The sequence below is a fragment of the Pteropus vampyrus genome, unplaced genomic scaffold (genome assembly GCF_000151845.1).
Source record: "Pteropus vampyrus isolate Shadow unplaced genomic scaffold, Pvam_2.0 Scaffold91, whole genome shotgun sequence".
Lineage (NCBI taxonomy): Eukaryota > Metazoa > Chordata > Mammalia > Chiroptera > Pteropodidae > Pteropus > Pteropus vampyrus.
The window spans coordinates 8,317,787-8,331,511 of NW_011888872.1; the positions used below are offsets into that span (position 1 = coordinate 8,317,787).

The 13,725-nt window shown below is 34.6% G+C and overlaps 1 protein-coding gene and 1 pseudogene across 15 annotated transcripts in view; one reads left to right on the forward strand and one right to left on the reverse strand.

Annotated features, from left to right (window-relative positions):
• Positions 1–13,725, forward strand: part of NRXN1 (neurexin 1) — a 1,047,547-nt gene that overhangs the window by 367,416 nt on the left and 666,406 nt on the right. The gene's annotated exons all lie outside the window — the stretch shown is intronic.
• On the reverse strand, positions 6,145–6,262 carry LOC111742352 (annotated as a pseudogene).

Consider the following 13,725-nt stretch of genomic DNA (forward strand, 5'->3'; position numbering starts at 1 on the left):
CACATTGAAGAGGCTGAATCTTCTTTACTCAGTCTAATTCTCTTCTAGAAAAACCCTCACAGACACACCCAGAAATAATATTTCACCAGTTGTCTGGGCATCTCTTATTTGACACATAAAATTAACCATCACACTGACAAAAGCCAGACACAAAAAGTACATACTATATGTCTCAATTGCATTAAATTCTAGACAATACAAACATATATAGTGATAGAAAGCAAATCAGTGGTTGCATGGTGCCTGGAGGATGGGTAGAAGAGGTTAGAAAGAGTTATGATAAAACTTGCAGGTGATGATATATTCACTATCTTAACTATAGTGACAGTTTCATGAATATATGCATATATAAAAACTTATGAAATTATACATTTTAAATATGTTCAGTTTATTGAATTTCAGCTGTATCTCATAAAGCTGAAAAGTGTGGTGCACAATTAATTACTGGAAAAGCTGTAAATAGAACCCAGGTCTCTGTCCCTTTTGTACTACTAGGGTATACTGCATGGTCCTGATTTTAAATTATATGATTCAGCCAAATATGGATTTTGAGTTGACTCAGTTCTTAAATATTATTAGAAGGGAGCTCCACTTTGATTATATAAACTTCCAAAAATACAGCAAAATCTACTCCTTTCCTAGATACTGGGTTATTATAGATTGTGACTTTACCAGTATGGAACACAAAATCTTTTACATAATTAGTTGAAGAGAGTACAAAATCTGTACTTCTGAATTTAAGTGGTAGGCATTTTGTTTGTTCAGTTGGTTCTAGCTTATTTGATCAGTTGAGAAAATTGCCAATAGATCAGTTTTTGAAAGAGTAGTCAGGAAATTTGATAAAACATGTTTTTTTCAATAATAATGTAGACAGTTGAGACTTAGCTACACTGAATAAGTTAATTCCAACTGAGATTTAGCAATTAGAAGATTCAGGTTCAATAACAAGATAGAAATCCTTTCTACCTGCCTTCACATCTATTCTAACAAAGTATCTTAAAGTGTGAGAGGTTCCCTCTATATCCCAGATCATGTTTTAAAGTCAATTTATTAACTAGTATAAACAGTAAATTTACTGAATCTAGTGCATGAAATTAGCATAATAAGTAAAGTCTGACCTTACTGTAGGTCACAAAAATTGTTTAATGTCTTTATTTATATGTGCATGCTGAGAATGAAAGTGTCCTGTGGAGACACTGGTAAGCTGAGATCTATCAAAAAAAAATCATGATTTGTTAAAAGAACAAAGTTAATTATACTTTCAATTTATCACTTTTTTGATTCTGTAAAGGTTAACATAATCTATTTTTTCTCTTCAAAAACTTACATGTGAAAGAACTATTGATTACATAAAAGTTTCCATTTTAAAAACAAGCATCTCTTTGTTTTTCATTAAGAATTATTGTTCTGCACAAAAAGTGATGGCATTAGTTTCTCTTTGTTACAAAACAAGACTGAAACATATCCTACAGCTTCATTTTCTTAAAGAATATCAGCCCTCTTTCCTATTATGTGAACCTAAAGCTTCATCTGTGCTTCAGAGTGAATATCAAAGTATGTGATTTGGTTTCTAAACTCAAGACAGTTTCTGGTTGAGATGAGGTGCCTAGCTTCTCTATGCCCAGACAGTGAAGGACATTGTACAAGGCGAAATTAACTACAGACACTCTCCTGTTAAATCTTCCCGAATAGTCAAAGTGCATTGCCTCTGGTTCCACACAGTAATTCTGGGGCCAAATTGGAGAGGAAAAGGAAGTGCAGTGCCTACTCATCTTTCCCCTCCACACATAGCTTATTATAGAATCTCTTAAGCTTTGAATTGTCAAAAGTTCACTCTAAGCTAGAAATTCGGGATAACTATCTTCTGGATGGCCAATGCAGGTTTCTCTGAAGAGAGAAACATGCCGTTCCTTAGTATTATAATTGTTTTCTTTTCTTTCTTTCTTTTTTATTTTTTTAAGAGAAAGAAGAAGAGACGTGTTATGATTGGAAAATATAAAATGCAAAGGATATTTTCCTTGAATTTCAAGATCCTGTTAACATTTAAATATTACTTAAATAATTGCTTCGTGTAACTATGTTTGTCATCTGTCTGCCATAATAGTTTGTAAGTTCCAAGAGGGTCTTTTTGTTCACCTTTGTATTCCTAGCCTCTAAGCACAGTGCCTGATTCAATAGTAGGGGATCCTTAAGTATATATATATTTTTTAATTAAAGAGTGAATTAAATTAATAAGCAAAATGCTTTTTTAGCATTTAAATAATGGTTTTCCCAAAGATCAATGCCATTGAGACTTTCAGATGCATAGATTCAGAAAGTAGGATTTTGGCTATTGGGAGACAGGCCCTAGATATTTCCAACCAACAACAACGACAAAATAATACAAATATTCTTAAATCTTTAAACTCAGAATTATATTTTGGGATACAGAAAACTCCAGTATGAGAATGAAGTAGTTGATAGAGTGCATATTGTTATAGATTGTGAATTCTGGATTCACAATGTATATATGAATTATGCATATACATTTGAAAATTATAGATTTACTTCTGGAATCCAGAATGAGTTGTGATCACCTATAGTGCACCAATTGTTACATGTCATAAAAGAAGGCAACTAATTGTGAAATTAGCCTAAGCAAAACATAATTAGAAAGGCAATTCTAAGCCAAGATGCTGCCAAACACATGTATTTTCAGTTTTCTCTCATATCTTATTTATCTAGACTTGACTGTTTATATTGAATTCTGTCACCCTGCAATGTAAAGGCCCCAAAGGGTCAAGGTTGGAATGAACTTTTTTTTTTCTTTTTTACCAGTTTTCATGGATAGGAGGTCAATGCACTAAAAACAGATGGAGCTGAGCTAATAATTGAATAAAAAGCCAATTCTATAAAGCAGAAAGTTGAGCACAAAGATTCATTTACATGAAGAACCAGAAATCCTTTGAAAACCCAGGAATCTAAAAGAGAGATGTGAGAACAAGCAGCAGATCTAGGAAGGACCAAGTGATTGTCAAGATTTTTTTTTTTTCTTTTGGAGACAGGAAAAATATGGATGGCATTTCAGTGAGCAAGAATATGTAATGACCAATTTAAGTCAAAAGAGCGTGTTAGCAAGGTTAGCCCTTGGAAACACTGTGAAGGAAATAAAGATGTCTTAGATCTGTCTTCCCCTTCTGACCCCCATCATCTGTATCTTGGTTTATTATCCCTAAGCATCATGTCTCAAGAAGTGGTTTATAGACCAGAATGATCTATCAGAATCACTTGGGCATCCATTAAAAAATGAAGCTTCCCAGATGCCATCCTCAGTCTACTTAATGAGAATGACTGAAAGTGAGGTCTAAGAATCAATGTTTTTACAATCTCTAGAAGAGTTGTATCCTCTCTATTGGGAAATCTTGGATCTAAAACTTACATGTTGGTGTCCTCATCTTGCCCCCATCAGCTAAAATTAGGTTGGACCTTACCCTCACATAGAAATTTCTTGCAAAATTTTCATTGCTTCAAAATTCAGAGAATCAAAATTTGCTATTTAATACCCTAAATCCTCCTAATATATTAATTGGAGAAGTAATATGAGAGTAATATGAGTATTTTATAGAAAATATCTATGGACAGTCCTGTCACTCTCTCTCTCTCTCTCTTTTTTTTTTTTTTCTCATCACTCTCTTGATAGTTTAACCATTCATACTTCTCTTGGCTAGAATTTGAAGACAGGAAAGTGGAACATTGAGTACCTAATGCGGATATGTTTGTAACAAGATGGTTATTTCTGTATGTCTCAAAACACACTCTGTAGGTGGCCACTAACTTTGCCTGTGCAAAGATCTAACCATGAATATAGCAGAGCAGGTGTAGTATTCAAAATACTGAAGGCAAAATAGAACCAGCAGCTTTTCCTTGTAAATGATATGCTTTCCTAACTTGTGCAAACTGTGGTAAGGATATTATGTGTAGTTTATAGCATCGGGAGGAATTTATACATGGCACCCTCAGACTCTTGAAAAATATATGTTATGTACATTATAGTATCAATACTGTCACAAACTGTAGGGAGTGAAAGCCTTAAGGAACAATACAAATAACAATTCAGAGGAATTACAGTGATAGACCAAACAATTCCTTTCTAAGTCTCTGCAAGTCTAAGGAGCCTTCAGGAAGCACTTCATGAATATAATAACAGGTCCGCCTGAGCAGGAGAGGCAGCTACGACAGTTTATATGCCAAGAATTTCACTTTTTAATTAATATAAAAGTATCTGGGAGAGTCTTTAGATGATACCTCAGCATATGGAATGATGCTATTTTTGATCTTAAATGCCTTGAAAAAGTAAAATTATTTCAGAAGGAAGGGAAACCTCTGCTCTGTAGGATCTCATCATTTTATGAAGCCATTCTAGTACTTTCACTCATGTTACTGTACCATAGTATTTTCCTAATGTGGCTAATAGAAGGCCAAGCCAGCCTCTAGGGCTGTGTGTCTAAACAGCTGATGGGTAATTACTAGGAACCTTTAAGGCACAAGCAAGGAGAAGTGGAGGCTACTGAGAATAAGCTATAGTTGAACAATGTGATAGAGCAAAGCCCTATTTATATTTGCTAAGTGGAGTGAAACTGATTTCCGAAATAGAAAAGAGAAATTCATGCACCTAATTTGCTGCTAGGCTCAGGCAGTCCATCTTAAACTGAGGCTGGGATGAGGAAGCAATCTGGGCAAAAAAAAAAAAAAAAATCAAAAATAGGATCGAAGACATTTTATTGTCGGTTCTTCTGTGCACCTTTTCCTGAACCTACTCTTCCCTGATGGGTTAGGAACCTTCTCTTTGTTATTAAAGAAATCTAGATGCTTCTGTTCCTGGATTTGTTACTATTTGCTGTTGGAATCTAAGCTAGTCAGTCACCTGACATCTCTAAAACTCAGTTTCTTTATCTGTATAATGTGGATAGTAAAAGTACTAGCATAGATATTGTCAAGAATGATCACTGAACACTTGATAATCACACTCATGATAATGATTTCAAACTGCATAAAGTACCTTGCAATGTAAATTTTAGATGTATGCATAGGCACATAGAGACATACACAATGATTTTTGAACTTTCGAGGTCAGAAACCTTTCTTTCCCAGCCCTAGCTATACTGAGGCATAATTAACAAGTAAAATGGTATATATTTAAGGTATGCAATATGATGATTACACACACACACACGCACACACACACACACACACACGCACACACATACATTGTGGAATGATTATCACAATCAAATTAATTAACACGTCTATCACCTCACAGTTACCCGTGTGTGTGTGTAGTAAAAATACTTAAGAATGACTCATAGCAAATTTCAAGTATACAATATAGCATTGTTAACTATAATCACCATGCTGTACATTAGATCACCAGAGCTTAATCACCTTATATCTTATCTCTATATATGCAACCCTCGCACTAGTGCCTAGAACATAGTTGAGACATACATTTTTGTTAGATATGCTGATGAATGAACTCCTTGAGGTTTTGGGAGGTTCTGCTCCCCTATCTTGGGGGACCTTCAATACAAGTCAGAAGCAGCCCTCTAGATACATGGCCATGGCCTGTTTCCTGGGGAGCCCAACCACTAGATGTTGACATTGATGTAAACCAGTAGCCTCTCACCTACTTTAACTGTAGTTTACACGTTACTCTTTCATGAGGTCTCTTTACCTCCCCAGATAGGTTTTGATGTTCAAAGTGGGAGAACTTCACCCTCTTAAAAATCCAAACAGGTTGGTGATACTAGGTTATGACCTAGTTGTGTCACTGACTTGCAAAGATATAAGTAGGTCATTTTTACTTTAATCAGTCTCGATATTATACAATGTGGAAATAGAGAAGTATTTGACTTTCCTTCTAGATTTAAAGCTTTTGAGTGAGGGTAGGCAACATGGGAAGTTGTTAAGAGGCCAGACTTTGCAGAAAAACAGCTTTTAAGGTTTTGATCTTAACGCTGCAATTTATTAACTGTGTTATCTTGAATGAATACAACTTTTTTTTTTAATTTTTTTAATTTTTATTTTTTAGGTGAGGCAACCCTTGGTTGACCTCACAGATTGCAAGGACCTTGTCAGTTTACAATCCCTTATTTTTTTTATTTTTTACGCCTACAGCACCTGTTCTTCCTAGGTGGCCTCCTATCCAAGTACTAACCAGGCCTGACCCTGCTTAGCTTCCGAGATCAGATGGGATCTGGCTTTTCAGGATAACATGACCATAGACTTGAATAAAACTTCTTATTGACTCTCATTCCTTATCTATGAAAGAGAGACAATAGCACCTACAACAAAGAATGTTTGCGATAGTTAAGGAGATGATGTATGCATATTGCTTAGCATAATTCCTGGCAGAGGAAGAGCTACTCTTGACCTTCTACCTCTCCCAGTGAGTGAAGTGCAGTGGTTAGGAGGCTAAATTCTTAAGTGTAAGGGTTAGGAGGCATTCATTCAGCTGATATATTTGTTGAGCACCCCTTTGTTCTAGGGACTATCCTAGGGACTGAGAAAAATCACTGAACAAAACACAAAAAGTCTAAGTTATGGTGGACCAATTTTAACGATAATTCTATTCTTTAATATAAAGTAAAAGTATACTTCATAGTTTCCATTGCATCTTCAATACTACCAATCTTATTAAAATAGAAACTTAATTTAGGGCGATATCAAAGCAAAATCAAGTATAAACGATGATTATAATTTATTGTAAGGTGTTAATCAAGGCATTGATTAACTTTCAGAGAGAGAAGTCCTGATGTTGATTTTTAAAAGTTGTACATTCAGAAAAACAAAAGAAAAAAATGTGAAAGCCATAATTCATATTGATTGAAGAATAAACCACTAATTTTTCTTCAGAAAACTATAAATGAATATATAATTCATAATATACGAATATATATCCCAAATAAGTTTGCATTTATTGAGGTCTTCTTGGTTTTTAAATTTGAAAAAATGTATGTCTTTTTAAAATTATAAAATCTGTAATCATTTATGTTGCAAAATGATTTTTAAGTAGAATACATTCCATTTATCAAGCTTACCTCCAGACCGTATATTAACGAGCTGCATACACTCAAAAAAGTGATTTTTAAACTTTTTGGATCAAAAATATCTTGCTTTTTTCTTGAAGGACTTTATTATCTGCATCCAAATAAAATGAGTTAGGGAATAAGCCTATCAAATGAACATGCTTTCTGTGCAGGAGAAACTAGATGTATTAAACATAATGAAGCCCTTTGTAATGGGTAAATGTAAAAAGTGTCTAGAAAAATGAAAAATGGATTACTACATCAAAAAGTGTGCATTGGCAAAAGAACAATTGCTTATATATCCATTTACAGTGCAATGGAACCTTGAAGCAATGTGTAATTGATGCATTTAGCATTTGCCTTTTTTAATGGAACCAGAAAGCCATAGCTCATGCCATCTTTTATGTGTGTGACATATAAGTGGTGAGCAAAATGACAGACTGGGAAAGGGCCAAGAATGTTCAAAGTTGACTGGTGAAGAGAGAGACCAGTAATGCTTCTTGCCACCACCCTCTCTAATAAGCCACCTGAGGCTATCTTTTGAGTTTATGGTTCATTCTTTAAAATATCAGCTACTTACCCACAGTATAAAAGACACTATTATAAGTGCTATGCTGTAGTGCATTCTGTCTGAATAGTATGAAATTGTACAGCTTGCTCTCAGGAAACACAGTTCAAAAAAGGAGGGATTGAGCGGCATGTGGATAGTGAGGATATAGAAGGAAGCAGTTTTACTAGTGTGACCAAAGAAGGTGATGTTAGCTCTGGACTGGGAATCTGGCACAGTTCCAGAGGTACTGAGGATGGCAGAGAGAGCAGCAGCAAAGTGTCAGGAACAAGAAGCGGAAGGAGCTGTAGAAAGAGCAGGCAAAGAAGCCAGAAGGAATTTCTAAAGAGTCAGTGTTTGTGAATAATGCTGGCAGAATAATTGCCAAAAAATGGAAGTGGAGTACTAAAGTGACATTTATGTCTCAGAAGACATTTGTAGTAAAAATAATTTAGATAAATTTCTTCACAATAATAATTGTCCCACTTCCCCTCCCCCCCCAAAATTAACAAATATAAAAACAGTGAATGCATTTCCAGTAAGTTAGGAACTTTGGGTTTATACTTAAAAGATCTATGTTTGTGTCTTAATTTTGGGGCTTTCCAGTTATGTCACATTGGGTCGGTCATTCATTCCTCTGAGGTGAATATACATCCACCTGCTCTTACCTCAGCTAGGGTTGTCTTGAGATTGAATCAAATGGATAAGATGTGAATGCTTTCTGGATGCTGTACAAATGAAGGATTTATATAATAGGATAAAATGAAGTAAACTGGAGATTCAGGCTAAGCACCTGCACATTGAATCAAAACAAAGACAGCAAACAACAGAAATGAAAGAGGCTAAGACTTGCTGAAAGCATATGAATGCGATAGTCATTCTTGTCTCTATTCAGAAGCTAATTACACAGGCTAAAAGCCTCTCTTGAAGGTGAAGAAAAAGACTCTTGTCTCCTTGCTAATTTACTGTCATCTGAGATGTGGCTGTAGTTCATTGTGACTATATCAAATAGGAAATCCAATAACATGGTTTACTAGTCCTGGTTATGCCACTTAGGGACTCAGTAAACCCTACAGCCTCTTTCTTTCTCAACTGGTAATAATAATAGCTTGGAGCTGTTGTAAGGGTCAACAGATTATCCTTGTGATTTAAAGGAAGATGGGAATTTCAAGCATAAGAGTTAAAATACATTCAATTTCTTTTCTTTTTTTCTTTTTGAGGGCAGAATGTAGAAGTCTTATCTCATGTCTAGCCTCAGTCCAGACTCAGTTGTAGTCAATAAGAAGCAGGGATACCACTCACCAGAAGGAGAGGAATTACAGTCATCTGACCTTTTATCACAAGAAACAACACTCATTTAAAAACTATCATGAGTGTGTTATCAGTCTAGACCCTGGGGAGGCTACTGAACAGACATATCAAAGATCTCTGTCCTGTGTCAATTGCATTCTTCCACTGTTGGCAGATGGACAACAAATATTAAGCATAAGTAATTATATACCATATTAGAAATTATGTAAGTTCCATGGAGAGAAATAAAGCAGGGCAAGGGGAAGGCAAGGTGTAAGTAATATTGGAAGAAAGATTTGAAGAAGCAAGCCATGCATGTATCTGGGAGAAGAACATACTAGACAGAGGAAAGAATCAGTGAAAGGTGGTGATCTAGGGAATTGTCTGGCTTATTAAAGAGACAACAGGATGGTGGTTGTGGCTGGAGCACAATGGGGAGCCTGGAGTGGTATCAAAAATGAGCTTACAGCAAGGTCAGGTTCAGATTGAGTAGAGTTAAAAACCACTGACTTTGGCTCTTATTCTGTGAGAGATGGAAGGACAAGAAAGGGTTCGTTGTTATTTTTTTGTTTCTAAATAATTTTTAAAGAGAAGAAAATGTCTATGTCACATTCAGTGGATAAAGCAAGATATAAAACTAACAAAATATTAATAGTGTTTATTTCTAGGTGGTTGTTGGTAATTTCTCTTTCATTTAATTTCCTTATTTTCCAAAGCATAAAGAAAAGAACAAATGTTCTAGGATAGCCTTATTTTTTTTTAATCAATGAATTAATTTCATTTTCAATGATGGCATCTCTTATAATGAAGATATTTTACTCAAGTGTAGTAAGATAATATTTTGCTGAGAGCTTTTTTTTTTTTTTTTTTTTAACAAGCTGCTACTTTGCTTGAGTAGCACTTGAGCTTGGGTGGAATGGTAGGGATTGTGTAGGGTAGGTTGTCTGAGTGATTAATGGTGATGATTAGTGTAGCACAGACAGAACTCTTGTCACATCAGTTATGAACAGCCAAGAGAAGCAGTGTAGGATACTGAATATATCTGTTTAACCATGCTTTTCTATACAAAATAGATATTTAGTTAGGTGATAAATTAACTTCACTTTCCACCTGTAAACCTCAGTACAAATGTTTAAATGGAGGAAATCCATAAACAATGGAGAAACTTGATATTTCCAGAACTTTATAAACTCCTGTTTTCTAAATAGTTAATTATCTTGTCTTTGTGACTCTATCACATCATTTTTATGACTTCTGGCTACAATCGTTTTCGTACAGATTGAGCTGCTACTTAGAATATAGGTGTTACTCTTTTTTATTAATTTATTTTTAAATTATAGTTGACATACAATATTATATTAATTTCAGGTGTATAACATAGTAATTAGACATTTATAGCCTTATGAAGTGATCACCCTGATAAGTATATTACCCACCTGGCACTGTACATAATTATTACATTATTATTGATTATATTTCCTTTGCTGTACTTTCTATCCCCACAACTATTTTTGTAAGTGGCAGTTTAATTGATATCTCTTCTGCTTCTAACTCAAAAGACTACTTAATTTCTCATTTGGGTGAGGTGAGGTGGAATTGAGCGAAAAAATGACACACTAGAACTTTAAATTTTTAAAAGAATCACTTTGCTTTCTTGTGGTAGGGTGGGGTAGGGGAAGGGTAGACTCAGGAATACAAGTTTGGGGGTCATTACAGAACTCCAAGAGAGATGCTGGTGACTCAGATGAGAGCAGTACCAGTGGAAATGATGAGAACAGGTTAGGTTCTGGATTTATTTTGATGGTAGAGCTGACAGATTTGTAATGATTTTACCCAAGCTTTCTGAAGCGTAGAGGTCAATACCTTTTCATTTCTATTTATCTATATTAATTAGACTGAAAATGGTTTAAGTTTAATTTCATCACATTTATGTGTCCGTTTACCCTTAAATAATTGCTGGTCTAAGACTTCCTTTTCTTCTTTCTCCTTCCTTATCTGCTTGTCTTGAATACTTTTCTTTGTATAAACATGCAGTATCAAAAAGAAATTTATACTACTCTAAATCTATTTATACTACTATTTATAATCAATTTATAAATAACCTTTATAATCAAATCTATATCTATCTATCTATCTATCTATCTATGCATCAGCATATTTATGTTGTAGATGATGATGTACCAGCTTTCAAAGTCTTACAGTTCCAGTTCTCTTCTATCTTCTTTCTTTCCCCTGTCTTTATAAAACAAAAACCAACCAAACAAGCGCAGATACTCCCCATTCACAAATATTTTGTTCCCAACAAGATGCCAAGTTGCAGCTCTTAAACTAAATCATACCAGTGAAGATTTTTTTTTTTTAGCAATTAACAAATATTGTTCAGTTCAATTTTAATGTTGTTTCTACCATATTAGGCTAAACCGGCTCAGGCTTTATTCATTAGAATTTCTACGAACACATCTTGATAAAAAAGCATGCACTTTCATTCCTAAATTGTAGGCTAGAATTATCTGGATTACACAAGCAGTGGCCTTGGAACATGGAAAGACTTGTTTGAAGGATAAGTAAAAATGCATCAAATGAAGTTCTTCTTGAGTCTTTACTAATGCCTAAAAATAGGTTTTGTTTGTTTGTTTGTTTGTTTGTTTTTGTTTTCTGAAAGTGAAAAGAGAAGGGAAAACAGAAAGAAAAGTAAGGAGGGAATAGGGAACTATATATTTTTTCCCAATGCTTGCTACTTTCCAGAAGAAAATATGAATAGACTGATCAGTCCAATTTATCATTTAATTATACTCAGTTCATTGCTTTTCTTAAATTGGCCAAGCCACTGCATGTTAAACAATCCAAGTTTTCCAAATTTTTCTTTTTTACATCGGGATCTGATATGTTTTGCCCAGGTTGCAAAAGACTTTAATTTGTCCTTTTTTGATCTTTTGTCCCTCGCATTGTTCTCCTATTTCCCCATGTTCACTTTGTTGCACACTGTGAAATGGATACTAATTTTTGTTTAAACATCATTTAAACCTTTTTGTGAAGTCCTCCTACTGGCTACTGATTAGATAGGAAGCTGAAAAATCCAGAAAGGAAGAAGGGGAGGAGGAGATAGTGTGGTTTTACTTGTGTGCCCCAGCTTCAGTCATCATGTCACACACACACACACACACACACACACACACACACACACACACACACACACACACACACAAAGAATAAAAGATGCAGGTGGAGAAGATAGTGATGACATCTGGGTTCTAAATTTAAAGTGTTTCCAGCCAAATGAATCCTATTCTATCCATGAGGCAATAGGAAAGTAGGAAAATCTGATCATATGGTCAACACATTTACCTAGAATCCAGATGATTCCCCTATACTACTACTTTGAGTAATTATATGTTAAATCATGGTAAACTTGAACTTCTTTATATTATTTATGTGTAAACTTAATACTACGCTTCCCTGTCTCTTTCTCAAATAAAAATGTGACCTGAGCAACTTGTGGAGATAGATTGAGAATGAGCCATATGTTTCAGATATTTAGATATGGGAGTTAATTACATGTAAGCAACAGTCAACATGACCCATGTGGATAAGGAAATGGTTATAAAGAAAGAAGGAAATATTTTTTTAAAAAATCAAAGAATTTTAAAAAGAAGAGGAATTTTAAAAAAGAGAAAACAGACACAAATGAGAGATGGTCAACATCCTAAACAGATTAAAATGCAGATTAAAACAATAGGAAGATACACCACTGAGATGCCTATAATCAAAAAGGCATAATAACAAGTGTTAATGAACACAAGGAGAATTTGAAACTTTCATACATTGCTTACTGGTAGTAATGTAAAACTTTGGAAAATTGGCAGTTTTTAAAATGTTAAACATAAATTTAACATATGATTCAGCAGCTTCACTTCTAAGTACCTTCTCAAGAGAAATGAAAACACATCACCCAAAAACTTGTACATAGATGTTAATAGCAAAGTAGCATTATTCATAATAGCAAGAAGTAGAAACAACTCAAATGTCTATCAGCTGGTGGATGGCTAAGCAAAATGTAGTATACCCATGCAGTGGAGTACTATTGTACCCTACATGCTTTGTACTACAACATGGATGAGCCTCAAAAGCATTATGCTAATTTAAAGATCATATGCAAAAGACCTCACAGTATATGATTTCATGTTAACTATTTAGAAAAGGCAAATCTAAAGAGACAGAAATATTAGTGTTGCCTGGAAATGGGAACAAAGACTGACTGCAAATGGACACAAGTTTGTTTTGGTATAGTGGAAATATAAAATTACATTGTGATGATGATTCCATAACATTGTAAATTTACCAAAACTCATTGAATTACACACTTAAAATGAGTGAATTTATGTGTAAACTATACTTCAAAAACTCCATTAAACATTTTTTAAAGATACAAATGAGGCAAAGCCATGAATACAGAGACCTGAAGGTCAAAGAAGGCAATGTTTCAGTGAAGGGTGGAAATGATCAGTGGTGTCAGTTATAGAAGAAAAATGTGGAAAAAATGAAATAGAAAGGTAGTAAACCATTGATGCCACCTCTGATTTTATAGGAAGCCATTCTGCTGATAGCTCAGCCTGCAAGTGTCTGCAGCAAACCCTCAGCCACTCTAGGCCAAGATACCTGCCCTGTGGCCATAGAGCAACTCATAAAGACCTTAATAATCTGCTCATTTAAATAGGGTTTATTATGAATAGAATGGTAGGGTTTGTTGTTGTTGCTGTTTTTTCACTGCAACTCTGGGTTGGCTATTGTTGTGCAGTGCCTATTTTAACAGGAGTTAATTAGGAC